This window comes from Apis florea, unplaced genomic scaffold, assembly GCF_048593485.1.
Source record: "Apis florea isolate Af1SG1 unplaced genomic scaffold, ASM4859348v1 contig_3158_pilon, whole genome shotgun sequence".
In the NCBI taxonomy this organism is placed as follows: Eukaryota; Metazoa; Arthropoda; class Insecta; order Hymenoptera; family Apidae; genus Apis; species Apis florea.
Genome location: NW_028256713.1, coordinates 611,938 through 639,104, shown reverse-complemented (window position 1 = coordinate 639,104; position 27,167 = coordinate 611,938). Strand labels below are relative to the sequence as shown.

The following is a 27,167-nucleotide window of genomic DNA, read 5'->3' as shown; positions in this document are numbered from 1 at the left end:
AAGGAAATTAAAATAGAATATCAGGAATTTTTGAGTTAAGAATAAATATATTTATGTAATAGTATACAATGAATAAAAATTGAGCAAAAATAATGTTGGAATATTTTTCAAAAAGAAGGACGTGGAAGTAGTTATTCTTTCACAATCTTTCCATCGTATTAACCAACAAAAGATCAAATAATAGATACGTCGTCGAGTGTAACCTGTTATTTAACGAAATATTAGTTATTATCAGGAATGTGATAGAACTGCAGAACTATTATCGATTGCACTTGAAATTACGTACCACGTAAATTACGTAAAATTATGCGCATTGTTTCGAATAAGATGTTGCGTGGAATAGGAAAGATAGTAATCTTAGATGTGTCGTAGCTAGTATCGAAAGGATCCACGTGGATTGTTAAAACGTTATTGCGAGATGCAATAAGAAAATACAAAATGCGATTATCGCGTACATTTGCATACCAGATATCATAAGTGATAGAAAAATTCCAAGAAAGACTTGAGCAAGCTATTAACAATAATTGCACAAATATCTTCATTATTATTTCATAAAGTTGCCTCTTTCCAATTCCCTTCAATTTTACAATTACTATGAAGTTGAATTGTTATATTTCGTCAGAAATGACGTTCATAAAAAAATTCATCGATCAAATCAATTGTTCAAAAGATAGAAAAATAATAGAGAGGATTAAAAATCTGTGGCATAGAAGGATTTGATTTAATTTCCAAACTCAATATCTAAATTTAACTGGTTTTCGAAAAAATGTGAGATGATTGATATTATTTCCAAGCCGCAGACGTGTTTGCCTCCTGTTCAAAAATTCATCGCTCTATCCTAAGGAAAGCCTAAAGGAGGGAAACGGCTCGGAAAGAGGCCGATCGAACACGGAGGAGAAGGAAGGTGGAGCGCACCGAATTCGCAATATCTAAAATCCATAAAGAACCTTTCCATCGGAAGTGGAAGAAACGCGTGAAACGTCCAGGTGAAATCAAAGGGAGGGAGGCACGATCCTCTCTTATCCCGTGATAAGATAACGTTGGAAAGATTGGGGATGGGATGGTTGATGCTATCGAGTGATTCAGGGGAGCGGAAACGGGAGGAATTCGGAATGGCGCAAACATTGGCCTAAGGGCACCGGGTGAATATGAAATCACGATGAACAAACTTTAATATCCAAATGTAGATCACGGAATGGAGGGTCGATATTGGCCCAGGGACAAGGAAATCGTCGGATGGAATGTCTTTTGTGTTATCGCGGAACGTTTCGCGTTATTGCTTCTTCTCTATTCCAGAAACGGTAGTTATTCGTGATACGCGAGGATCGATCTTCTATTTTAACAAAAGCCTCGTGTTCCTCCTTGTTGGAACGTTCTGGTTGCGTTTGTTTCGACCTCGAGACGAAAAGAACGTTCGGAACGTTTGTGAAGTATCGCGAGAATTTCTGATCTCGGGGGCTTGCAAAGCATTTCGAGGAAGAGGGAGAGATTGTTGTTATTATTGACGTTTGAAAGAATAATTTGAACGAGATTTGAGGAAGAAACGGAAAGGGATTATTGTTCGAACGTGGAATACGATCATTCAGGAATTTTGAAGAAAATTCTAATATTAACATTTGATATTTGTAAGAATTTGGGACGAATATATGAGTGAAGAAACCTTTAGAAATGAGAGAATGTGAAATTCGAAGAGACTCGCAAGAAACGTGTCACGAATGAAGAAATTTTTAATTTGAGAAAAAGTTATATAGCCTATAAGAGAATTATAAAATATCGTTCGAAAGAAATATGATGATTGAGGGATTTTGAAGAAATATGGAATCTTTGGAAGAAGAAAGAGATATTTGTAGAAATTCGGGACAAATATATGAGTGAAGAAACCTTTAGAAATGAGAGAATGTGAAATTCGAAGAGACTCGAAAGAAACGAATGAAGAAATTTTTAATTTGAGAAAAAGTTATATAGCCTATAAGAGAATTATAAAATATCGTTCGAAAGAAATATGATGATTGAGAAAAACATGTAATTCGAAGAGATTCGAAAGAAACGTGTTGCGAGCGAAGAAATGTTTAATTTGAAACAAAAGACAGGACCTATAAGACAATTGATGAAATGTCAAAAAGTAATCTCTAATCTCGAGAAAAATATGATGAAAACTTTCTTCTCTAATTTTCTTTCCATGGAAAATGCATAAAATAAAAAAACGAACGAGGCTCCCCTCCATGGAATATTCGAACTCGAATAACTCGGTTGGAAAAGTCAGGATGGAGCAAATGAAGAGATATTCCATCTCATATAGCTGTACGTAACCGTGGAATTACGTTAAAGTTGAAGTGAAACTACATCACAAAGCCTCGATTGAACCGACTGCGCGAGCTGTAGTCGCATCTGGATTTTGAGGCCGCGCCAGGGTATCATTCAATCAGGAATTACTGTCCGTCACTTTTACGATCCTTCCATGCGCTTCGACTCGTGTCACATTTGCGTCACGGGAAGAAGTAATTTGTCTTTCCATCCCCATTTATCTCTCTCTTCCGCCCTTCCATGTTGTACGATAAAAGTATGATGGCAAAATCGAATCTTGGATTATAATTTTTAAACTTTTTAAACGTTTAATCGCGAGAATCGTGATGGCATCGATCACGCCATTTATTATTTTGAGAAATTCATATTTAAAAAAAGAATATCTTTCTCTCTCTCTTTTATTTTCTGGTTTCAATATTTTAATCAACACGTTGAGTTTCATTAAATTTGGTAAGTGATCTTGATATAAATATTTAATACTTATTTTAATTTTGTATTGTTTGTTTTAATTTTATCTATTCAATTTATTCATTTGTATTTATTAATCATAAAATTATATCGAGTTTAAAATTAAGAATGATTTATTAGTTGAATATTTCGTTTTATTATTGAACTCCTTTAAATGTTACATTTTATTTAAACGTTCGAACAGTTTAAGTGAAAGTATTGATTTGTGAAATCAGCGATATAAATTAATCTATTCCAAATTATTATTTTAAAAATACTTGTTTGCGGAGTTATATTCCTACGACTATGATTCTCAACCCCTCCATCCAATACTTTCGTTACTTATTAATTTTTCGTTTCAGAATTTTTTTTCTAAATTTTTACTTGCAATCTGAATATTAAATATATTAAAATTTCCATCGATCTCGAAGAAATATTAGACGTCACACGATGCGACACATAAACCCTTACTGCGATATACGAATAACAGTTGATAATTTTCGTTTCTAATTTCTTTCCATCCCCTTCCAAATTTAGCGTGGGGTTGCATTCGCCTATCTCACGTAAACATCTCATTCCGTTTCTCCGTTGTTTAGCTGTGATACACTCGTTCCCGTACGCGCTATTAATTCCCTTCAACTCCCCCGCTCCCTCTTTTCATTAAACACACGCGAGAGATTCGTTCGAGTAAAGGTGGGCGCGGAGGAAAAATTCGTGGGGCAATCGTCTCGCTTTTTATTTACCTCGGTCCAACCACCTTCGTCATTCCTTCGTACAGATTTTAGATCTCCCTTTAAAAATATCAATTTCATTGTCAGCAACAATTATTATTGCGGCAAAGTTGATCGAAATATGTCATTTTTAAAAGTTTATAGAAATGGAATTTAATTAACTTTGTAATTGTGAAATTAGAAATCGATCGATGGATAAAAATTGTTGGTTAGACGAAAAAGAAAAAAAGGATTCAACGAAAAGTAAATGAAGATGGAAAGTGAAAGTTTGAACTGAAAGAAAGGATGAACCGTAATCGAGGAATTAGAAACGTCAAGAAATTTGGTCACCAGATGTCCAAGTGATGTGAATCATCCGAAATTAACGCTATTAGCCAATGGACGTAGCGTGAATTATCTATAAGAGGATTTATCCGAGCACCAACTTTGATGGCTTCGAGCATCGATAATGTATTTGCAACAACAGCTCCAACAGTTTATGATCGCCAATTATCAATATACTCGGACCATTCATCTTCGGACCAATCTAGTTCTCCTCCTCATCGTTTAACAAATTATCGATCGATAAATTTCACCATTCTTGAAGAAAAGAAAAAAGAGAATATATATAAAAAAAAAAATGAAAACTTCGAGCAAATTCGATCCAACAAATCGATTCAACGCGAATTCCAAGAAAATTGGGAGGAGGAGAAAATACAAAGCACAAACGTAACGGAGAATACGAATAAAACGATCCAATTGTGAAGATCGGAAAGAAAAGAAAAGGAAACGAAAGCGACTGGATAAATATTTTTCCACGCATCAAAGGCGAGAGCGAAAATGAGAGACGAGCATTATCGTCGAAATGGTAGAAATGGCAAAAATGGAACTAGGGGGAGGGGGTTGGTCGTTTCGTCAGACACTTTGAAGGCAGGGGGAAAATGGGCGGCACGTGTGTTGAATTATTCACGGGTGAGCCAACATGCCAGTACACCCCCTATTTGTATCGTTGATCGGTGAATATTTAGCGAGCGAAATTTATCCGAATCATGATCTCGAATTTCGCGTTGCCTCGTCGCGCGTTCGATCGATCAGGATTCGTTGGATCGATATCCCTCGGCGACAAATGTCCGGTGACGCGTCCTTCCCTCCCCCCCCCCGCAACAAATTTCTGTTTACATCCGATACGCGCTAGAAACGTTTCGTTCACGATCAATGCCACGATTCTTTTTTGAGGGGGATAAATGGGTCGGATATGCAGCGTATAATAATATCTTATTGCTCGCGAGATTTCTGAACAGTTTGTTCGAAGAAATTGGAAACATCCTTTTTTTATTATTATCGGTCAAGCGTAAACAAAGGATAGTATCTGAGAAGAGAATGGCCGTTTTTGAGAAGAGTTTAGTAGCTCATAGCTCACTTGTAATTCTATATTTTTACATAATTATTTGTTTTAGGTTTAATGGAGTTCCTTTGCAGTTTATTCGAAGGAATTCCTCGTATGGAAACACCCTTTTTTTATTATTATTATATTACTATCGTATTAAGCCTAAACAATGGATAGTGTTTATCTGAGAAGAGAATGGCCGTTTTTTTTTAGGTTTAATGGAGGTCGGCGACCAATAATAATAAAAAAGAGTTCCTCTTCAGCTTCGAAGCAATTCCTCGTATAGAAGCTCTTTTATATCTGATCCTTTTTTTTTTTTTTTTTAGGATGGCGTTTATCTGAGAAAAGAATACCGTTTTTGAGAAGAGTTTAACAGACACTTGATCATCCTTTGTTTAGGTTTAATAGAGACCGATAAAAAAAGGTTTTCGTAAGAGGAATTTCTTCGAACAAACTGCTTATAATTACATTCCATCGATAAAAGGTTATATCCAACGACGCTTCAGACACGGCTGACTCGTTGGTAACCAACATCATTCTTAATTCGAATTTTTCTTTAATTTGAAGGGTGTCGCGAGTCAACCATTGATCGTCATATCATTAATTATTATCGTGTTGAACTCTGCTCCTCCCAATTGATTTTCTGCCTCGTTTGAAAGAGAGTCTCCTTGTGAATGGATCATGCTTAACTGTCTCTCTAGATCCCAGCATCATCTTCTTCACACGCTTTCAGTGGAAAGAGCATTCGACACACGTATAATAATCCACCATCACCACTAACAAAACTATCATCGCAAACAGAACCGATAAAACAGACGAATAAAAAGTGTGATTAATCGTGCACGCTGGAATCATAAAGCTTTGATCAATCCCTATCCTTAAGAAATATCGATGGATGGAACAAGCGCTAAGAGAGCGAGCACAAGCGAGACGGATCGGGTCGATAGAGGCAGACAGTTATAATTAGACGGGAAGATGGTTATTGCCGGATCAGTGGAATAAGATGAGCCATATAATGGGAGAAGTGGGATAAGCCGATAATGGGCGGACAAGTGGAACGAAACAGTTGTCTGGTCGGACAAACGGCTGAGAATCGTGGGCCCGATTAGCCGAGAGTTAGTAAGAGGAGGCGAGACTCGGCCAGTGGAATAAGATAATCGAAGTTAGGCGACGAGCCGAGCGGTCATAGTCAAACAAATGGAGCGAGTTAGTCGAGTTGGTGGTCGATAAGGTAGCCGCGTAATCCGGCGAATGGAACGGATTTATCAACGGAGCGAATCGAGAGGCAACAATGTACGAGGTCCAAAGTAGTAAAGCGAGTAAATAGTACGCGGGTTACGTAGGGAATTAAGCGATGGAAACGTATCCTCGTCTCGGCTATCATTGCATCATTAATTAGTCGTATTTCATTGCCCGTTCCATGCCCGTGGGAATTCGGAGTGTATCGCCGAAATCGGAATCCTCGCGTGTTTATAGAATGTGTGTGTGTGTGTGTGTGTTCTAGGCATAGTTCCGCATTCGAAACTGTGCTCGAACACGCGGAAAATTAATCTAAATGCTGATTTAGATCCGACGAAGAAGATAATCGACACGGTGGAAGAGAATTAGGGCATCGTTTTCATTTGTTTCCTCGGATATAATGTGTGTTCTCGCGGCAGAAGAATGGAATAATTGACGGGAAGAAATTCGTTTGTTCGAGGACGTGTTATGACCTACGATGGGTAAAATTAGGGTAGATCGAAATTAGGAATAAAGTTGTCGTTTCAACGAGTTGCTTTCGGATAACTTATTTATTCGAAGCATCGAATAAAGAAAAAGAAGCAGTTTTTAATCGCATCAAAGAAGCGAGAAACATTAAAAATTATCCAGAATGATTCGTTTTCTGACTAATTTTCATCCGAGGCATCGAATAACCGCGATTTTCTAATCCCCAAACTCTGTTTGTCGATAGACCGATAATCCACTTTCGTTTTCGAGAGAAAATTGCCTCAAAAAAAAAAAAAAACAACGATAAAGGGAGAAACGTCAAAAATTAGGAAAAATGATTCGTTTTCAACGGACGAAAAAAGTTGTAAGAATAAAATTATTACTTCAACAAGTTACTTTTGGATAATTCATTATCCAAATATTCGAATAACCGCGGTTTTTTTAATCCCCAAACTCTGCCTGTCGATATACCGATAATCCACTTTCGTTCTCGAGAGTAAAATTGCCTAAAAAAAAAAACAACGACGACGAAGCGAGAAACACGAAAAAAACGTCAAAAATTACCAAAAATGATTCGTTTCGCAACAAACTCGAAAAACCCGATACGTCTAACCGCGTATTCGTGATGAAATAAAATAAAATAAAAACAAGGAAAATATATTTCGTTCCACGGTTCGATTGGCAACATTTCGAACCGATCCTTTTACGCATATTTCACAAATCACCGATACCGCCGATCGGCTGTCGTGCTCGATTTTACACGCTCGCGCCTCGTCGAATTTACACCCCCCTCCCTCTGTAACCAGACATTTACAATTTCTCGATTTCGTCCTCATTGTAGCGCGACGATCGTTAAATATATTTAATCCGTTTTCCTTTTTTTTTTTTTTCTTTTTCGAATCTTTAATCCGTGCCCGCAAAATTTTACGATATTTTCCATTTCGTTTTTTTTTTTTTTTTTTTTCGACGAGACGAAAAATCGTCGTTCGAGTATCGAGCACTGGCCTAATTCCCCGTACGTTTTGAGGAAAAGGGGGCGGTGGAAAAAGGGTGAATGACTCTTTAGGAGAGGATGAACGGAGCGATCGGGCTCCCACGAGTGGCTGGGAATTAGGACTAGCCGTTTTTCGGCTATTTATCGCTCAGTTTTTCGAAACGTTCTCCCGGAATTACTTCTCTCTCTCTCTTTTTTATGCGGTATGGATCGATTTTTGAGAGATTTTTTTTCATCCTCTCGAATAGGATGAGCTTTGTTGAAGTACATTATTGATCATTTGCGACTGGATTCGCGATTAAATTAGTTAAGAAGCTCGAAGAGAGAGAGTGATAAAGTTTCTTAAAAAAGCAAGCCTGATTGATTTTTCTTTGGATAAAAAATTTGGATGATCGTGAAAAACGAAATGGAGTGAATTTTGACCAAAACGATTGAATAATTTAATCTGTGACGAGATAAGACGATTATAAGACGAGGGAATATTTAAGATGTTAAAGCAAATTGTATCGCGATTTGTCAATTGTTCGTTCATTTGCGTGCGTTATATTTAAGATCAAGAATAAAATTATGAAAAGTTAACAAACATTTCGATTGCTCCGAATCTAGAGACTAAGGCTTGGAAAATTGATTCAAAGTTAAAAATTTCGAATGACGAAATTTATTCCCAGCTACTCGATCGTTCGATATTGTCGAAAAAATCGTACTCTCAACCTCAACTATCGTTAAAATTTTGCCCACGCAAAAATTACACCAAGAAATCACTCGTAACTCTCCCCGAATGTAATACGTATCGATACCGTTCCATCGAGACGAGAAACTATTTTAATAATACGGTTTCGATAAACCCGTTCTCCAATCGAAAACCTATAAGCAAGGGTCGTTACAATTAAATGTAAAGAAAACCGAAAAGCTCGAGGGATAACGGGTTTGCACCGATACTTACAACCGTCCTCCAATTTCCAAGTTGTTGGAGAAGATATAAAGTTCAAATGGCGATTTCAGTCGTAAATCTTCGATTGGATCGTCGATGGAGGTGGGGGCTGGAGGAGGAGGGGGGGGGGCGGTGTCTGCGGCGAAATCCACTGTAAATCGCAAAACTTTCTTCTTAATCGTTGAAAGGCAGTTGGCCAAAGTTACAGCTCTCAACTTCCCCTCGATTTCCCCCTTCTCCCCCTGTTTCGAACTGTGCTCGTCCTTAAAAGTCTTGACATCGTTCGAAATGTAATACAGACGTCGAAATTTCCTACGAGTCGAGGAGGAAGGAACTTGGCTGTGTGACCTTCGCGCGATAAAAACTTGATTTTATCGTGACGACTTCTTGGATGCTCGCTAATAAAAGTGGTGGTGGTGGTGGTGGTGGTGGCGATTAAAGTGCGCCACAAGTGGCACGTTCGAGTTTCGAAAGGGATCGAAACGAGTCGAATATTTTGTTTCCTCGACTTTCTTCTGACGAAGTATTTTTTTAGCGTTATCGAATCGATTGATTCGCCGTGCACTCGCTCGAGTTTTTTTTTTTTTATTTGCCTGGTAAATATTTGTAAATAGTAGATAAATTGCGCAGATCATCCATCGGTCGTTTTTAAAATACGCCACTTTACAAGTGTCGCGGAGTTTGGAGTTAGAATTTCAGTTAGAATTTTCACGAAATTAAGAGGAATCAAATATTTTGCCGATTATCGAATCGATCGATGTCTTTTTAAGTGGAATGATAATATTTGCATTTGCCGAAAGCTTCGAGTTTTATTTGTTTAATGAATATTTGTATATAAATAGTAGATAAATTGTATAGTAGATCATCCAATACAATTTTGTTCAAATTTGTTGGATCTTCGTGCGATAAAAAGTTGGTCGTTAAGACGATTTCTTTGCTCGATGCTCATCAATGATTTTTAGAATTGTCACGAGATTGAAAGGGATCGAATATTTTGGCGACATTTTCATCTTCGAATCTTTCAATTACTATTATTTAATATTATCGATAAAAGTCTTTCGAGCGAAATAACATTTGTGTATATTCGCAGTTTTGTGTTAAATTTTCATTTGTTTTGATGAACATTTGCGCAGTAAGTGAAAATTGCGTAAATCATTTCTACGATGAAACGATAAAATTTAAAAGAAAAAAGAATCGTGTACGAAAATTAAAATATTATTAATATAAATTTGCCTGTGATGAAACAGTTTTCGAGTTGGACGAAATAGATGCGTTCACATATGATGCAGGTTGCCGTGAAATATTATAAATGAAGTTATTGCGACGCAACGTACGGTTGAAATACTGCTGACACCTGCTATTTCACGTGCAATTGTTTGCAGTATGCTAGATTGGATCTTCGCGTGGGTATACACACATAGAGTCGTCTATTTGATCAATTTGACGTGCGATCGCAAAAACAAGTTTTAACGAGTCCACACTATTATTTCTTCTTTTTTTTTTTTCTTTCTTTCTTGTCGTATAATAATTCTGGAATTCTCCAACTTCTCCAATTTGCTATTATTCCAATGAGATCGGCTACCTTTCATCCTTTCAGCTTCTATTCGAATAATTGGTTAAGATTAAAAATCGATTCCTCCTGTTCCATGGAAAAAATGGAAAAAAATATAAATAAATGCCCGTACATCGACAGAAAAAAGAAAGTCGACAATAAAAGGAGCCTTACTTAAAACGAGAAAGAGAGAGAAAAGCAAAAGAAAAAAGAAGGAGCTGCCAAAGAAGGAAGAAGTTACTTTTTCAATGCTCCGCTTTTAATCGGGATTCTCTTCGATTTACTTCTAACTCAGACATCCCTCTCCCTTCCGCGCGTCGAATTTTCTCGCCCAGCTGTCGAGTGATGGCATTCCATGGCCATTATTCCATCGAAGGAGCTCGTCCCTAGAGGGAGTTGCGGACACGAGTTCACATGAATTTCCGCTCGTTAGACGGCGCACAGACGTAGACGCGTGCAGAAAAGATCCGCCACCCTTCCTCATTCTCCTCCCTTTCTTCTCTTCTCGTTTCTTTCTTTTTTCCTTTTTCCTCTCCCTCTCTCGCGTGGAAATCGTTCCCAAGGGCCCTCGAAACGTCGAATAATCCGCATGACACGATCAAAGAATGCGTTCCGATTAAAGCACTGCTCCTCGAGAGAAGTGTTGGCGCGAAAGTGTAAATCGCGTCGAGGGTAAACTCGCTGGGGCTCAACCCTTTTATATCCGCCGTGCTTTCCCACACACAGTTAAAAAAACCTGTGTTCGATGCTCGTACCGTGTCTCTTTTAAGCAAATGGATTTAGTTGTGGATTATAGAAGTGGTGAGAGATGGGGAAAAATTTTTTAATCGAGCAATTAGAAGACTGATTTTTAAAGATCAGAGACGAACAGGTTTATTTATCCTTTATACTCTAAATGTGTTTTTTTTTTTTTTTAATAAGAAAAATTTTAATAAGAAGGATGAATGATGAGATGATATTTTAAGATTTCGTCGAACTTTGCAAAATGTCTTCGTGATATTGTTGTCGAAAGTTCTCGATCAAATTCGTCGAACCTGAGATAAAAATATATTTTTTCCGTTTTATCTCGTTCGTTGATGTTCGATCGAAAGTATCTCGCGAGTGCAATTCGAATAATTTTTTTCAATTTTCAACAAATAATATCGGACGATGAATGAATTTGATTGCGCAGTCTCGACGAGAAGAGAGATTCAGAGAATTTTAAAAATTCGTGAAGAGAGAGAGAGAGAGAGAGAGGAAGATCATTCCATGAGGAGAAATTTCCCAAGACACGGTTTTACGAAGGATCGAGCGAGCATCAAGTGGTCAAAGCTCGAGGAGCTACGAGGTGAAAAAAGACGAAAGTATATATGCTGGCGAAGTCCAAGTTCGTCGAGAAGAGATAGAAAGAAAGAAGACTCGTTCTTTTGATTTTTTCAAAAGTTCTTGCGATTGTGAGAAACCTTTTTAACTGGAAAGTGATGATGTGCTTGTTAAGGGAAATTATAAATTTTTTTTTTTTTTTTGGCGATTAATGGAAATCTAAAAGTAGAATTTGTGTAAATTCTGCGCATGGAAAAATTTTATTGCACTTATTTTGAAAAAAAGTTTTACGAAACTGTTTTGTTGAGTAATGGCGTTGAAAGAGTAGTTTTTTAAGTTTTCGATAGAAGCGACGTGTGTTTCAGTAGTCAGAGGAGGGAAAACTTTGCACTTCCGATGAGTGTCGTTTCTTCCTTGTGAATGAGTGTTAGAAAAATGGCTTTTTTTAATCAATTTATCGAAAAAATTCACAGTTTCTGCAATTCTGTTTCGAGTTTATAAATAATAATGGAAAGCAGAAAAGAAATCTGGGTTCGAGGGAATTTTTATATGAAAATTATTGACGGTTCGCGATCGCTGGCGCCATCTACGATCGGTAGAGAAAAATTCTTGAGAAGTGGTAATTTGCCGCAACGGCAGCGACCTGTAAATAAGTAAAATAGTTAAAATTTATTTACACTTGCATCGATGCAGATTTAATATCGTTTCAAACTTTCTTTTCGAAACACGTAAATTTCTTTTCCCTCGAATTTCTCGAATCTTCGAACTTTCTTTCGATTCTCCACGTTGACCACGAATTCCTCGAAAACTTGTACATTTTCCTTTCTCTCCCCAGAGAGATTCAAAAATATGTTTTTACTCGTTTACTCTTATCGACGCGTTTTATTTTCCACTCACCTTCGAAAAAGGATTATTTGCTAAATTTGCTCGTTTTTATCGCATCCTCTAAAATTAACCAAATCGCGAAATTTTCGTAAACAGATGATAAATCAAACACAATGCCTCTGAAAACAGAGGAGTGATAAGAGGTCGCATCGTAAATCTCTCGCCCGTATCTCTCGTCCAAAGAATTGTTTCATATGTATACGTGTATGTATACCCATCAATTGCAAACACGAAATCTAAGGAGAAACAAACAACCTTAAGACTGTCGCGTTATTCATTTTGTTACATTGTTAAATCAGTCGAAAAGAAATATTTGAGAAACATTATCCAACGTTATCGAGCCGAATATTTAAACTTTCCACTTGATCCCCTCCGCTTCTACCAATTTTCCCGCGCAAATATCAATCAAATGAAAAACAAAATCTTCCTTTCTCACCTCGATCGAGCAAAATCAAAAATATCGCTGGCTGACGAAAACTGAGATGGATCTTTTTTTTTTTTTTTCCTTTTTTTTTTTTTGCATTTCCGGAAGCATCCACGGAGGCTAAATTACAAGTTTCATAATTCATCGCGTCGTTCATCGATTTGAAAGCTCTCCCTGGAGAGGAAGAAAAAGAAAGAAAGGAGGAGGGGACGGAAACTTCGGTTCTTACCTTCAGGGCGAATCCTTGCCTCGAGTGATCGAGCGAGAGTTTGGATCGCGGACAGAATGCATCGTTCGAGCTAAATTCTTGCTCTTACGCCCATGAAGATGTTAAGTAACGAGGTGGATCGACGAACGGGACCGTTTTTCTTACATTTTTTTCGGTTTTCTCCTCGCTCCGATACCAAAGATGTCTGGTATATTTTGCCATGATGGCGGTTCAAGTTTTTTTCTCGAGAAGAATGGTGAATGTCGTCGTTAAAATGAAAAGGTTTTTTTTTTTGAGGGGGAGGTTATGATTTTATATCTTTTATAACGTTCAAATTATTTGAGATTCCTCCTCGTGTGAAGCAAGGAGAGAAAGAATTTGTTATAAATCATAATTTGAAAAATGATATCAGCGAGTTTTCTCAACTCTGATATCAGAGTGTGAATCATCTCTCCTGCGATGATTCTCGCACTTTCTCTGTTCCGGTGAACTTGGATAATCGGTGTGCCGATTTTTTTTCCGATCTTTCTTCCTTTTTCGACTCCCTTCTTTCCCTTCTTCGTGATGAAAAAGTAGAAAGAATTGAAGAAAACTCGTTTAAATTAAGTATGAACTAATAGGAGACTCTCGATGATGATACGAGACTTTTCTACAGACTGGGATGTTTTTAGAGATACAAATATAGTTTACATCTTCTTTCCAATTGTTGATAACGATTATTAATAATATTATCACTTTGAAGAATGACTAGAACATTTGAAAAGGATATGTTACTCATATTTTATTACTTGGAATTCTCTGTCTCTTTTGTCGAGCAATCGATTCTCGTTACGTTTCAAACATAACAACCATTGGTATATCAATTTCTAGACACAACAATTCTTTATCTTTTTTTTTTATACACATATATATATGTATATACATATATTGTTGAAACGAGAATTTTATCATGCGATGTCAATTGCATTCGAGATAATTCAAATTTGATTTTTATTGAGAGTGTAAATAAATCGATTATGATTTTTTACACGAAAGAAAAATTTGATTCGATATTCTGACAATGTTCTTTCCGCAAATCCAAAAACATCTTAACGTGAACGAAATCCTCTCTAAAGCCTGGCAAAAATTCTCTTTTAATTCTCTGAATGATAAATTCCTTGAAAAGAGATCTCCCTTTTTAAACAAAAATCCTTCAAAGTCGAGCGACAAAATTCCTCTCTTGAATAATCCAAATAAAATTCTCCTTTTTTTGTACCTGTCCCTGCCCTTATTTTATTTTGTCTGACGGTTTCCAGACGTGTCCACGTTGAAATTTAAATAAATGGGAAAAATGTGTCCAATGTAGAAAAAACGTTTATGAAATTTTCTCGGCCGTCCGTTACTCGCTAACACCGACTCTTGCACGATCGTTTTCATATTAAACTCTCGATCTCGATTGGCCCTGGCCAATGATAAATGATTAAAAATCATTCTAAGAATAAAAACATACGTGTAGAAAAAGATATGAAACATTAAAAAAAAAAAAAGAAAAAATCAATATTCTCGATCGATCTATCGAGACAAAATTATCGAGACCCTTTCTCTAATATCCCTACGAATATTCACACGCGTCTCCACCATACTGTTAAACCTTCATCAACTTGTGGAAACGATCGACAGCGAACAATCCGAAACGCATCTTCCTTCGAGGCGTGCGGTGCCAAAAACACACGCCATCCTAAATCATCTCGCCGAGGAGAAAACAGGAAGCGGAGTATCGTGGAACGAGTTTATCGGATGGAGCACGAAAGAATGCTTATCTCGTTATTCAAATATCACTGGTGGCGCTCTCGTGTATCAAATATCTCCGCATTGCCTTGCCTTTCCACCCCCTGTGCTTCCACTTCCTCCTTCCCCTCCCGACTTTTTCTTCTTCTTCTTCTTCTTCTTCTTCTTCTTCAGCCAAGAAGGCTGTTTCTCGTTCGAGTCGAAAGTTCCCCGACCGTATCCCCAGGACACTTCCTATATTTCCCTGTATTTCTGCCAAGACTCTTGCTCGCCCAGTAAATTACAACGAGATACGGGCGGAGGCTTTATCTCGGATCCTCGCGATTCCTGCCAACTTTCGCGAGAATTCGAGCCGATTTTTCGATTTTCCTTTTACACGGTTTGGAAAGGAACGGTCAGGAACGAGAGAAAGGAACGAGAAGCTCGAATTTGAAATATTATATTTTTAATCGTTAGAGAGAGAGAGACTCGAGAGAGCAGTGTTTCGGTCTCTATTTTTCTTTTTTTTTTTTTTTTTTCTTTGTGAATTTCTTTTATTAACGAGTCGAGTCCCCGGTGGACAAAGAATTAATTTTAACGAAGAGAAGAGAAAATTGAGAGGCTGGTTAAATTTGATTATCCGTTTGTTTATCTAAAATTTTAATACACAGAGGAGGAACTTAGATAATCTTGGATAAATTTGATTACCTTTGTTTTTGTTTTTATCTAAAATTTCAATGCATAGGAGAAACCTAGAGAAATAAATTATTCGAGTAAACTTTTTAAATTTCGTTAGATATTATTTTTGAAACGAGGTAAGGGAAATGTATCTTTTCCTTTTCCTCTTTCTTTTTCATTCTCGATTCTTCCCGTTATTATTATTATTATTACACAATTTTGAATTAACAATATCGCGAAATTATATTTGCACACCCTCCATTTATCTTAATCGAAATAAATTTCAACGATTTTTCAAGGGGACACGTATCTATCCGTACACATAAAACAATGGAAACAATGCAAAATTCGCGCTCGAATTTTTTTCACCATCGACTTCGTATCCGCATTTCCCTTTTCACCTTTCGGTTTTTGTTTTGTTTCGTTTTTTTCTCTCTCTCTCTCTCTTTTTTCTCTCTGCCTCCACTGTAGAGGAGGCATACTGTATCGCGCCGTTGCTTTATATACCCGCGTTTGCATTTCACGCTGCGCGAAGCGTGTCGATCCAATCTCCAGTTGTTCGAACAAGTACCCAAACAAGCAATACGCAACTATACACCCGTTCATTATCATCCGTTCTCGTTTTTCCTATGATCGTTTCGATCTCTGTCCCTCGAGGCTTCCTTCCTACCTGGATTTTCCTCCATCTCCATAAAAATGTTTCGTTTTATCGAATGAAAGAGGTATTTGTCATTTCTCTCTCCCCCCAAAATTTTAATCAAACTATTACTAGTCTATTTCATCAAATTTTATTGGAAATTAGAAAATATTTCTTGGTCGAATCATGATTTTGATAATCATAGTTGAAAGAATATTTCGATAAACGAGAGAAAGAAATATTTATCGTCTTCCTGCGAAATTGTCAGAATTTTTATTTCGATCGCATATCTGGTTTCATAAATAGAGAGAGAGAGAGAGAGAGAGAGAGGAATAACATCGTGTGTGCTGCAGCTTTTCGTGAAATCGATCGTGAAGAAATTACAAAAATATCAATTTAGATTTTAGTTTATGATTAAATTATGATCAAATTTAATAACGGAATAAGTAATAAGAAATAAAATTGAGAATCTCTAGAATCGATCCTTCCATTCCACGAATATATCAACGCCTTAGTATAATATTTTGCAAAAGTTGCAGTCGCTGAGTAAAGAAAATTTAGGCAAGGAAACTTTGAGATTATTCGTGGCAATTAAAAATAAGAAGACAGAAAAGAAATTTTCGCGGAGAGCTTGGAAATCTCTCGCGAGGCTGATTAAAAAATGGCGATTACATTCGGCGACGAAGGAAAGAAAGGAGCGGGTACGCAAGCGTATTGCCCCAGGGCAAAAGTCTAAGAGAGAAATGTCGTAATAAACGTAGGTTTGCGCTCTTCGTTTCCGGGATACGACCTTTTTAACCCAGGGAACGAATTATGCCAAGCAGTTTTTAATTAAGCGCAAAATGAATGTTAAAAATCTAACCTCGTCGACGAGATTAATCCTCTCCTCCTCTCTTTCTGTCTCTGTTCTTCTTTAAAGTAAAATTTTCAGGGATAACAAATAACAAATTAAATGGATCCTAATCGTAATCCAACAGACGTGAGAAGAAATTATTTTTAGATTATCACTTTAACGTGAAAAAAAGATTAGAAATACGAAGAGGTATATAATAATATTGCATATTATTCGTTGTAAATATTTATTCGAACTTGTACGACTTCATTTCCATAAAATTGTTTCCTCTTCGATTTTAATCACGGTGTTTCGATAATATATATATATATATATTCTATTCTGTTCGAGGCTCATGCAAATCTTTCCGCTTTAATCTCAGCCATCCACCCTCGAAGAAAAATTATAATGACAAAAGAACATATTATTTCTCATGAATAAGTATCAACGATATTTTATCATCCGGGTTCCATCCGGATGGAAATGGATCGAATATTTTGCAATATATATTAAATTAATATCGCCAGATTTAATCGTTTGAATTTCACGTCTGTAACGCTCTTTGTCCGTGTTAAATACGCTTTATTACGAAGGAAGGATAAAAAAAAATATATATATATAAATATCGAACGATGGTTGAAAAGCAAGCGTTCGATCAAAGGGAACAAAGGGAGCCAACCGGGGAAATCATCGATCGCGCTCTGTCCGCCGATCGAACGCTGCTAATGAGTTGGATAATTTTTCGCAGATGTTCAATTTCGAACCGGCCTTGAATCTATCTCTTTGAAAAGAAATAAACGTTGTTTGCGCGTGCAACGTTGCTAAATAATTACGCGAACGTTCAATTAGAGCCGAGCGAAGAACGAAAGGAATAACTTCAAATAAAATTTTGCGAGGAAAAAAAATTTCGGCGCGAATCGACGAGTTTTCTTTATGTAAAAAATGTAATTTGTAAAAAATTTTGCAAACTCGATTCTTTTTTTTTTCTTTTTTTTTTTTTAACATAGTGGAATTTGTTAAAAACTGTTTCGAGGTGGGAAAAATCGTAAGATTGCTCGATGATGGAGTAAGATTTTTCTAAAAAAATCTTGCGTGAAAGGATTTTTGTAAATGGGAAAAAATTCGCACAATTTTTGTGCAAGAAAATAAATGACAGGTAAATGCGAAATATTAAATGTTGAAAATTGATTAATAAAAATTCGTTCGAAGTAATTTCGAAAAGAAGAAAGAAAAATGGCGAAATTCTCACCAACTTTTCCAATTTTCATTTCTCTGTCAATCCCTCAATTTTTTTTTTTTTTTTTTTCCGCATGATAATCGAAAACATAGCTGAAACATATCGCTCTTCGTTCAAAATGAAAGAAAAAACAAAAAGAGAAATAAAATGACAGAATTGGCTTCGAAGCTCGATCTAACCCAACATGTCCCCTATTCCCCTCCCTCATCAAACGCGAATTCACGCGACGAATATTACGAATGGATGAATCGATCGAACGTGTAAACGTCTGGTTTCATAAATATTTCCAGTATCTCGCGTGTGTGGATCCGATATTTTTTTTTCTTTTTTTTTTTTTTTTTTTTTTTTTGCGGCTATAAGTTTCCACCAGCGGCAAAGTTTAACATTATCGGTTTCTTCTCCTCCCCTCGAGTTCTTCAAAAGTTTGTCTCCAACTTTCTATCGTCGGAGACAGGCAATTTTGCTCGAGTTCGATCGAAGATTCGGCCTCGACCCTCGCTTTCTGCATTTTTCTCTCCTTTTAATTCCGGTAATCCGATATTTATTGTGAGAAACGCGTAAATAGATCGCGTGCAACTCAACGTTTCGAAAATTGATCCTTTTTCTCTCTCTCTCTCTCTCTCTCTCTCTCTCCTTTTGTTCTCTATTTTTTATTAAATGTTTGAATTTTTTTTTTTTCGTAATTGTGAAATATTATTATTTTTATAATGATCGACACACGCAACGGAATGAAAAATACAATTTTTCATAACGATTTTTTCCTAAATTGCAAACGTCACAATTAAAATCTTTTTCGAAGGGTTGTTCCTCGTTAACTTTTACACGTGTGCATCACTCTATCGGTCAAACGTTTAAAATCGACAACGTTTTTTTCGTTCGAGAATTTTAAATCTATTGAAATAAAATTATCGTTAAACTTAGTTTCGACAAAAAAAAAAGAAAAAGATACGATACGATACGATTCAACATATTTAGAAAAATATATACGTGTATCATCGGTCAAAAGTTTGTAAACTCGACAATATAATTTCGTTCGAGAATATGACGAGAATCTCTTAAAATAAAATTACCATTAATATTCGACTTAAAAAACGTGTTCAACTATTACATTTAAAAGAGTGATTCCTGATCAACTTTTGCCCGGTACTGTATAATAAGAAAAGCGCTCGACGTTCGATATTGATCCACGGTTTATTTCGAGACACAATTACTTTCCTAATGCGACACATTATTTCCGTTTGCTCTTGTTCGATAACGCGAAATGAAATAAAACAGAAAAAAGAAAAAAAAAAAAAAAAATAATCCTCTCACGCGAATTTCCACCGTAAACTCCTCTGTTTTCGATCAATCGATCCGTTAATTGCGGATATTCGAAAAGCGCGAGTCCCTCTGTTTATGACGAACTATTAACGAGCGCCGGTTTTCGAGCCGAAAATTTACGCAGCCGGATGACTCGCTCTCTCCGAATCGATTTCAATTAAACGTTTGACAATTCGAGCCCCCGAATTCTAAATTAATTTCCATCCACGCTTCGAGTCGGCTAATGATCAGAGTATTGACACAAGGATAACGGGTTCGAGGTTATGTTCAAAGGGAAAACGCTCCCTCCATTTTTCCACGCCATTTTCGTGCCGTCCTCTGTTTAGTGGGGTCGGGTTGTTGTAGCGTTGCAGGGGTTCGAACGAAATAATCTCATTTTGGATCGACGATAATTTCTGTCTCTCTGATTAAAAAAAAAAAAAAAAAAACTGCGACGGAGATCTTTAAATCTCTCCTCCATGATTTTCAATTTGCATTATTTTTCGCGTATTATACAATCCTACGTTACGAGGGAAAGAAAGAAAAAAAGATGTGAGAATCGTTCGCTCGTCGTTGGAAAAGGCGCGTGTGAAATATTATTATCAAGAAGAAAAGGGAAGAATCGAGGGTAAAATTAACAATTTTTGTATTTTCCTACAAGTGGAAGAATTTATTTTTGCGATACTTGTTGTTCTCCTGGAATTTTACGTGATGCGTAGTTATTATTGAAACTGTAATGAAGCGCAATTTAATTCACGTTGTGAAGTACTACTTGTGTAATTCTATTTATATAATTGGAATTAATTGTACACGCAGCAATTTGTGTAATTAATTGTAATACCTTTCCGTACCGATCGTTAGCTAGTTCGCGTTGTTAGGAACGTTAAGTCCTCTGTTACAATATCGCCAATGAGACGATTAGAAATTCGTTATTGTTAACAACATTTATATCGTTGTTTGGCATGCTTGTTTTTTTTTAGGAAAAAATTGTAGGAAAGAAAATATTCGATTTAATCGAGAAGAGAAAAGGAAGAAGTGTCGTGAAGGCTTTTAATATTTCGTTGAATATTTCGTTGAGAACGGGTTGAAGTAAAAATAAAGTCACGTTGCACATTGATCACGAACGAAGCGTTGACAGCGATAAGATCAACGTTAGACCCGATTGTTTAATTTCCATGTTTTCGTTGTTCCATGTACGATTTTGCTCGCGAAATTAATATAAAGTTTAGTTATCTCCGGAGTTTCCCAATTAGTTCCACAGTCATACATGTAGGCCACCGACCTAGAAAATTTCTGTATATCCACCATTTTCACAATAAGAACGTCTCTTATTGTTAACAGTGTCTTGATAACGAGTTATCAAGTTTATCGATCATTCATTGATAATGATTTTTCTTCTTCTTTTCGCAAACGATGCAGTAATTTTATAAGTAATTGGAAGGGGGGAAAAAAAGAGAAAAAATCGGAAGAAGAAGATTCTAAATTCGAAAAGACTTATCTCCACAATTTTTAAATATTTATTTGTACAGAGAAGATTCCTCTCCATTTTCAAGACATTTTTTTACAATAAAGGTGCAATAACAAATGGTTGCTAAAAAAAATTAAAACCCGCTCATCCATGTACATATATATATATATATATATTCACTCGTAAAATATGATCCAAGGAAAGAGAAGAGGAAAAAGGAAATTGAATTTTGTCGGAGAGGTTGATAACGATGAGAAGTTGTGAATTTTATAATCACCGTGTAAACGGTGTATAACGGTGTATATTTAACGGTGCGTGTGCGTCCTTGATGACGGTGCAATCGCATAAATAGAGGCGCGGAGAGGAAGTTATCGATATTGTACCGCGACCTAACGAGGTTCAATTCCGTGCAATCACGTTTGATACTGCGATCGTATCGTTCATAAGCTCTGTCTACCGGCGTTTCCATACCTAATTCCCCGCGTGATCGTCGCTTTTATCGATGCTCGATCCGTCGTGAAAATCGCCAATTATGCGAAACGTGTCATCCCATTAAGAATGGAGAAGCGGGAATATCTCGCGTGAAATAGTAATTTAATGGAAAATTTAATGGAAGATGGTTGAGAATTACGAATAAATATCGAGTATTCGGAAAAGTTTTTCAAACTGTTAGAACCTTTTCTTTTCGATTCGCCTTTTGTATCCGTCTCTTCGTGAATTATTTTATTACGAAGAGGATGTTGGTAAAGATGGAAAAGATAAGAGATGCGTTTAGTAAAGTAGTATTCGACTGAAAAAAAAAAAAATAACCACGATGGCTGCTGCTAAAATTAGAAAGGACGAAGCGATATAAAGTTTGAAGAAAGACGAATGAATCATTCTTAAAATAAGGATACACGTAAATCTAAGAAAAATTCGAGAAATTGGTTTGATAAACTTTCGTTTTGAAAGAGATATTAAATAAAATATTCCTTATTATAAAAAAAAAAAAAAAATATTCGTCCCCAACTTGAAATCGATCGATTCAGTCCAGATTTAGATCATTGAACGAACACGTTTTCTTCAAAAAATTTTGTATATAAACTTGCGCATTCTCTCCCTTCCATATTATTCATTTTCCGAGAAGACACGATGAAATAAAACTTGAAATATGTTTCAATTTAGAACGAGGTAAGAGCGTTCTTAGGCATGCTGCTCCACTTCTCGATTATACTCGATTATACCTCGGCAAGTTTAAATTAAAATTTTATTCACCGACCCCCTCCTCACCCTCCATTTCCAAAAGTCGCCGTGAATTTTGGCGAGACGGCGGCGGCGGCGGCGGCGCCCAACGTTCGACGAAGTGATTCCCGCTTAAAATGTAAAATCCTCGCCTCCAAAACTTCCATAATTCCATGTTTCGAGTCCCCGCGTTGTCGTCGAATATTCAAACCCATCCCCTTGCCCCCCTTCTGTCTCAACTGCTCTTCTGTCTTCTTGCCGCGCGAAACGATTTATAACCCTCGAGTGCAAATAAACGAGAGAGAGAGAGAGAGAGAGAGAGAGAGAGTTGAAGATATTTTCAACTGTGGAAATCGCGATGCGATTGCAAATTAAATATTCCCCGATTGGAAAAGTTCTTCTTCGGGGGAAGAGAAAAGAAGAATTCTCGTCGTTCTTATCGCCGTTCGTGCGCTCGACTAATTTTCCGAGCGATTATCGATTGTAAAATATGTGCAAAAAAATGCGAAATCCATTTTTGTCGGATGGAATTCAATATGGGTTGTAAAAATTAGTTTAGTTAGGAAATGGATATTTTTTTTTTTTTTTAAGTGTGTTAAAAGTGCTATTTTTTTTTGTCGTAGATATAGATAAACTTGTAACATTGTTTTTCTTTCTTTAATATATATATATTTTTTTTTTAAATAGATTTTATATAATTTTATATAATTATGTGACATTACAATTTAGTAATCTGTCTCCTTCAACAAACGGTTTTCGATATAGAAGTGAGAGGAGAGGAGAAAGAAATACAGAAATGAACCGTTAGTTACGTAAATTTCAAGGATACGCGAAATTGATCTTGAAAATTGATCGTTAGAAAAGTTCATTGACCGTGTCAGGAGAATTATGGCTATAGAATCTCGTTAAATTATCATAAATAGAGAATAACTGGATACATTTTTTTTTTCTTAACGACCAAGAATATAAGAATATAAAAAAGAAAATAAATAAACAAAGGACGATAAAAAGTAGTAGATGGAACGGTTGAGATAAATTTTAGATTTTTATTCGTTAGTGGAATTTCATTGACGTGTTTTATGAAAGTGATAGATCATTCACGGAAAAAATGTGATGTGCACGGTAGATTGTTCGATTGGATCGAGAAAAAAAAAAAATAATTAATATTCAGTTTGTTTTTGACGGCGAATAACGTTTGTCAGTGATTGGAGGTGACGGTAATCGATCGTTCGGATAAACACTGCTCGATATTTGTCTATCGCCATGAATATTTGAAATTGAGGGGGTTCACGAACGTAGCGTGAAAATTCGAAAAACTTTCTATAAATTTTGATTAAAATAGTTTCGCGATGATAAAATTTCATAACGTTCGATTAACTTGAAACTTGTTCGATTTCCATCTAAAAAAAAGAAAAAGCTAATTTACTTCTATTACAAATTTTTAAAAATGATTAAACTGACTATAGAATTCCAATCTCTCTTTATATATATATATAAAAATAATAAAATTCCATTATCCGATTAATTTCAAATTTAATCGAGTTACCTAATCTCGTCTCTATTAAATTCCTTCGATATCGAATTTCCAAATTTCCAGAGAAGAAATAATTAAAAGTTTCGAACGCCATTCTAATAATCATTAAGAGATCTACGAAAATCGTTAATCTTCAATCCAACTTTTTTTCTCCTTTTCCCAACAATTTGAATTTCACTCATCGTCCGTTACAATTTCAAGCGAGTAAATAACAATAATTAATTGATTGATTGAAAAATTGAATTAATTAAAAATTGGAAATTATCTTGGAGGGAATGTTATTGTTTCCATCGATACGCGATCTCATCCCAGCAGGGAAACGACGAACACGGAGCGAGGACAAAGTTGGAGCGGTCAACTGAGCGTGTTCTTCCGGTTTACATGCGGCCAAGACAGGCGACAGGCCCACAATCCACCTCAGTGACGATCCTCTCCTCGGTCATGAATAATCTTCTGCAATGGCAACTGTTCGAGACGGCCGATGGGCGACGCGTTCGCACACGCTGAAACTTGGTCCTCGCGAGCCGGAAACCAAATCTCCAGGCCGAAATCGTTGCGAAGTTTCGTACCGTGTCCTCTGACTCAGATAAGTCCAATGGCCGTAATTTAATCGATGCGGAGGAAAGGAATAATTCTCTTGCGGTTAACGGAGTTGGAGAGTGCGATGATTTCCGCGTGAAGGAGAAAGAAACACGATGTTCTTGTTATTTGGTGTATCTGGTGATCGGTGGAATGAATTTTTAAGATTTGCTCTGTGAGTTGCAGAGGATTTGTGTGTGGATTAGGAAGAAGTGGATTGTATTAAAACGTATGCTGGAAAAACAAAGAAGAAAGGGAAATATTAGAACATTCTTTTTCCAAAAGAATTAGACAGTTTTGGTGTATCTAGTGGAATGAATTTTTAACACATTCTATGAATTATAGAGGATTTTTGTTGGTTTAAGCGAAGGAAGGAGTGGATTATTTAAATTATACGTTCAAAAAAAGAGAATGATAAAAGAGGAGGAAGGAAAATATTAGAACAGTTCTTGAATATATATATATATATACTCCTTTTCCAAAAGAATTAGGCAATTTTGTTGTATCTAGTGGAATGAATTTTTAACACATTCTATGAATTATAGAGGATTTGTGTTGGATTAAGCGAAGGAAGAGGTGGATTATTTAAATATACGTTTAAAAAAAGAATTGAGTGATAAAAGAGAAAATATTAGAACAATTCTCAAACGTATATATTCTTTTCCCAAAAAAATTACGTTTCATAATCTTCAAAATCTCTAACCTATCTTAATTAACATTTTAACGAGGATGAACAAGTTGAGGTATTTAATTAGAATTGGCTAATTATCCGGTCATCCAGCGCGCGCGCGCAACGATCCATCCCGCTCTTCCGAAGACCAAGATGGTGGCCGAGGACGATGATGTTGCGTCAGACCGAGCACCGGGCCCGTTATTTTCCTTTCCAACGCGCTTTATACTTGCGTTGTAATTTCTCAAAAGCACGTGCCACACTTTCAATTAATTTGATTACTAATGGGAACAATAATCGTAGTACGCATACCCGATAATTGCAGGGGCGTAGAGATTCCCTTAATCACTTTCTTGCGAACTCTCTAATTTGTCGGAACCAGTTCGTTAGATATGTCCTTATCTTCTTCGTCCCAGAATTATTTACGGGGTGGTGCGTAATAAAGGCGTACGAGGAGAGTGTAAAAGACCGGTGTCGAGATCGGTCTAATAACGTGAAAATGAAACGTGTCTGGAAGGCGAGAGAAAATGAATCGTCGAAGGGGAAGATTAATGGATGATAAGGTTCTGTGGAGTTTAACGATTAAAACCTTCGAATTTACCAACTCGTTCTAGAAAGAAATCATAAACTTGAAAGTTAGGTTTCGAAAATTTCTTCTTAACCTCAAAAATTCTATCGACGCGAGGGATTATTGTTATTGAAATCAATTGTTGTCAAATTTTTGTCAAAAATTAAATAGAAAAATATATTGTCGAAGGAAGAGACTAATGGATGGCATCGATCAAAAGTCTTGAATTTATATTAATTTGTTCTAGAGAATTCACGTATTCTTGATTAAAAAGTTAGCTTAGAATTTCTTAACCTCAAAAATTCTTCTTGTGAAAAAATTCTATCGACGCAAGGGATTATTGTTATCGAAATCAATTGGTGTCAAGTTTTTGTCTAAAATTAAATAGAAAAATATATTGTCGAAGGAAGAGACTAATGGATGGCATCATAATGATCAAAAGTCTTGAATTTATATTAATTTGTTCTAGAGAATTCACGTACTTGATTAAAAAGTTAGGTTAGAATTTCTTAACCTCAAAAATTCTTCTTTTGAAAAAATTCTATTTGTTGCAAGTTTTACTTATTAATAATTCGCAGCACTGATTTTTTAATTAATTTTTTGACGAATTTTGCCAAACATTCCATTTTTTTTTTTCTTCTAAAATTACCATCCGTATATTTAAATAAACCAAATTTTCTTTCTTATTCGTCCCGAATATCTAATAATTTCGTTGAAAAATTCAAGTATCAAATTCGAGAGCAGAGTCGATGTTAACGCGAATAGAATTTCGCCAATTTCTCCGCGCGAAACGACTTTTCGAAACGAAATTGATAGACGATACGTGATGGCCGCCTTTTCTACCCATGAGAGTAATTCCATATCGTTGGGAACCGCTGTAAAAAGACCGATCTCTATTAATAAAATTTGTTACAAATCCCCCGTGTCTATGTGTATCGAGCTAAATCATCCAAGTTTCTCATCGAAAGCCACTTTATAAACCGAGTTTTCCCTAACGCTGCAGGAAAAGTTCCCTTTCTTAGTTAACCCGTGTCCAAAGAGAACGTGAGACGCGTGAAACTTCTCTTTCCTTCAACTTCTTTTGTCGTCTTTTTCTCGCCTCGTTCCCTTTTCCCTCCTTTCTTTCTTTGGATCGCCGATGCGCAATACACGAAACGCATCCGCTACGTGGAAACGACGTTTTGCCTCGTTTCCTTCTCGTTTTCCTCCCATGCCATTCTTTCAATTTGTTCATCGTTATCGATTTAACGATTTGCGTGCACGCGATTCTTTTTAAGAATGATGCATTTTGAAAAAGGAATAGAAAAGATTAAAACTAATAATTGTGAATTTATGTATAATGTGTAAAGTAGAAGGATTATCTTTGAGGAGGAAATAGATTTTGAAAATGATTTTTTTTAATAATAATGCGAAAGAAATATTTCAGTATTTTGTCTGTGCAATTTGACGTTTGAATATAAGGTTCTCTATCAAGAATATTTTTACGTATAAGTTTTTAACGATATAAAATTTAAGTTTGTGATTGATCGTGCAATTACAAAGTGATTATTCCGCGATCAAACTTTTTCCACAACCATTAATTCTCCTTACGATCAATATGTATGTTTTATTGTGAATCATACGAGTTATTATGAACGACGGTCTAAATGACGAAATTTATGATACATTTATAGCGCCAAGTTTCTCGTACGACATCAATATCAATCGCGATTCGAACGATCGCGTTATTCCATTGACGTAGGAATATGCGACGTTAAGAATTTTTAAATTGTCCGCGCGTCATTCCGTTTCTATTTTTAAAACTTAATTCATATTCGATGATATTTGATTACAAATGTTCGATAGAA

The 27,167-nt window shown here is 36.2% G+C and overlaps 1 protein-coding gene across 1 annotated transcript in view; it reads left to right on the top strand.

The window, feature by feature from the left end:
- Positions 1–27,167, top strand: part of Phlpp (PH domain leucine-rich repeat protein phosphatase) — a 90,488-nt gene that overhangs the window by 46,712 nt on the left and 16,609 nt on the right. The window lies entirely within an intron of this gene.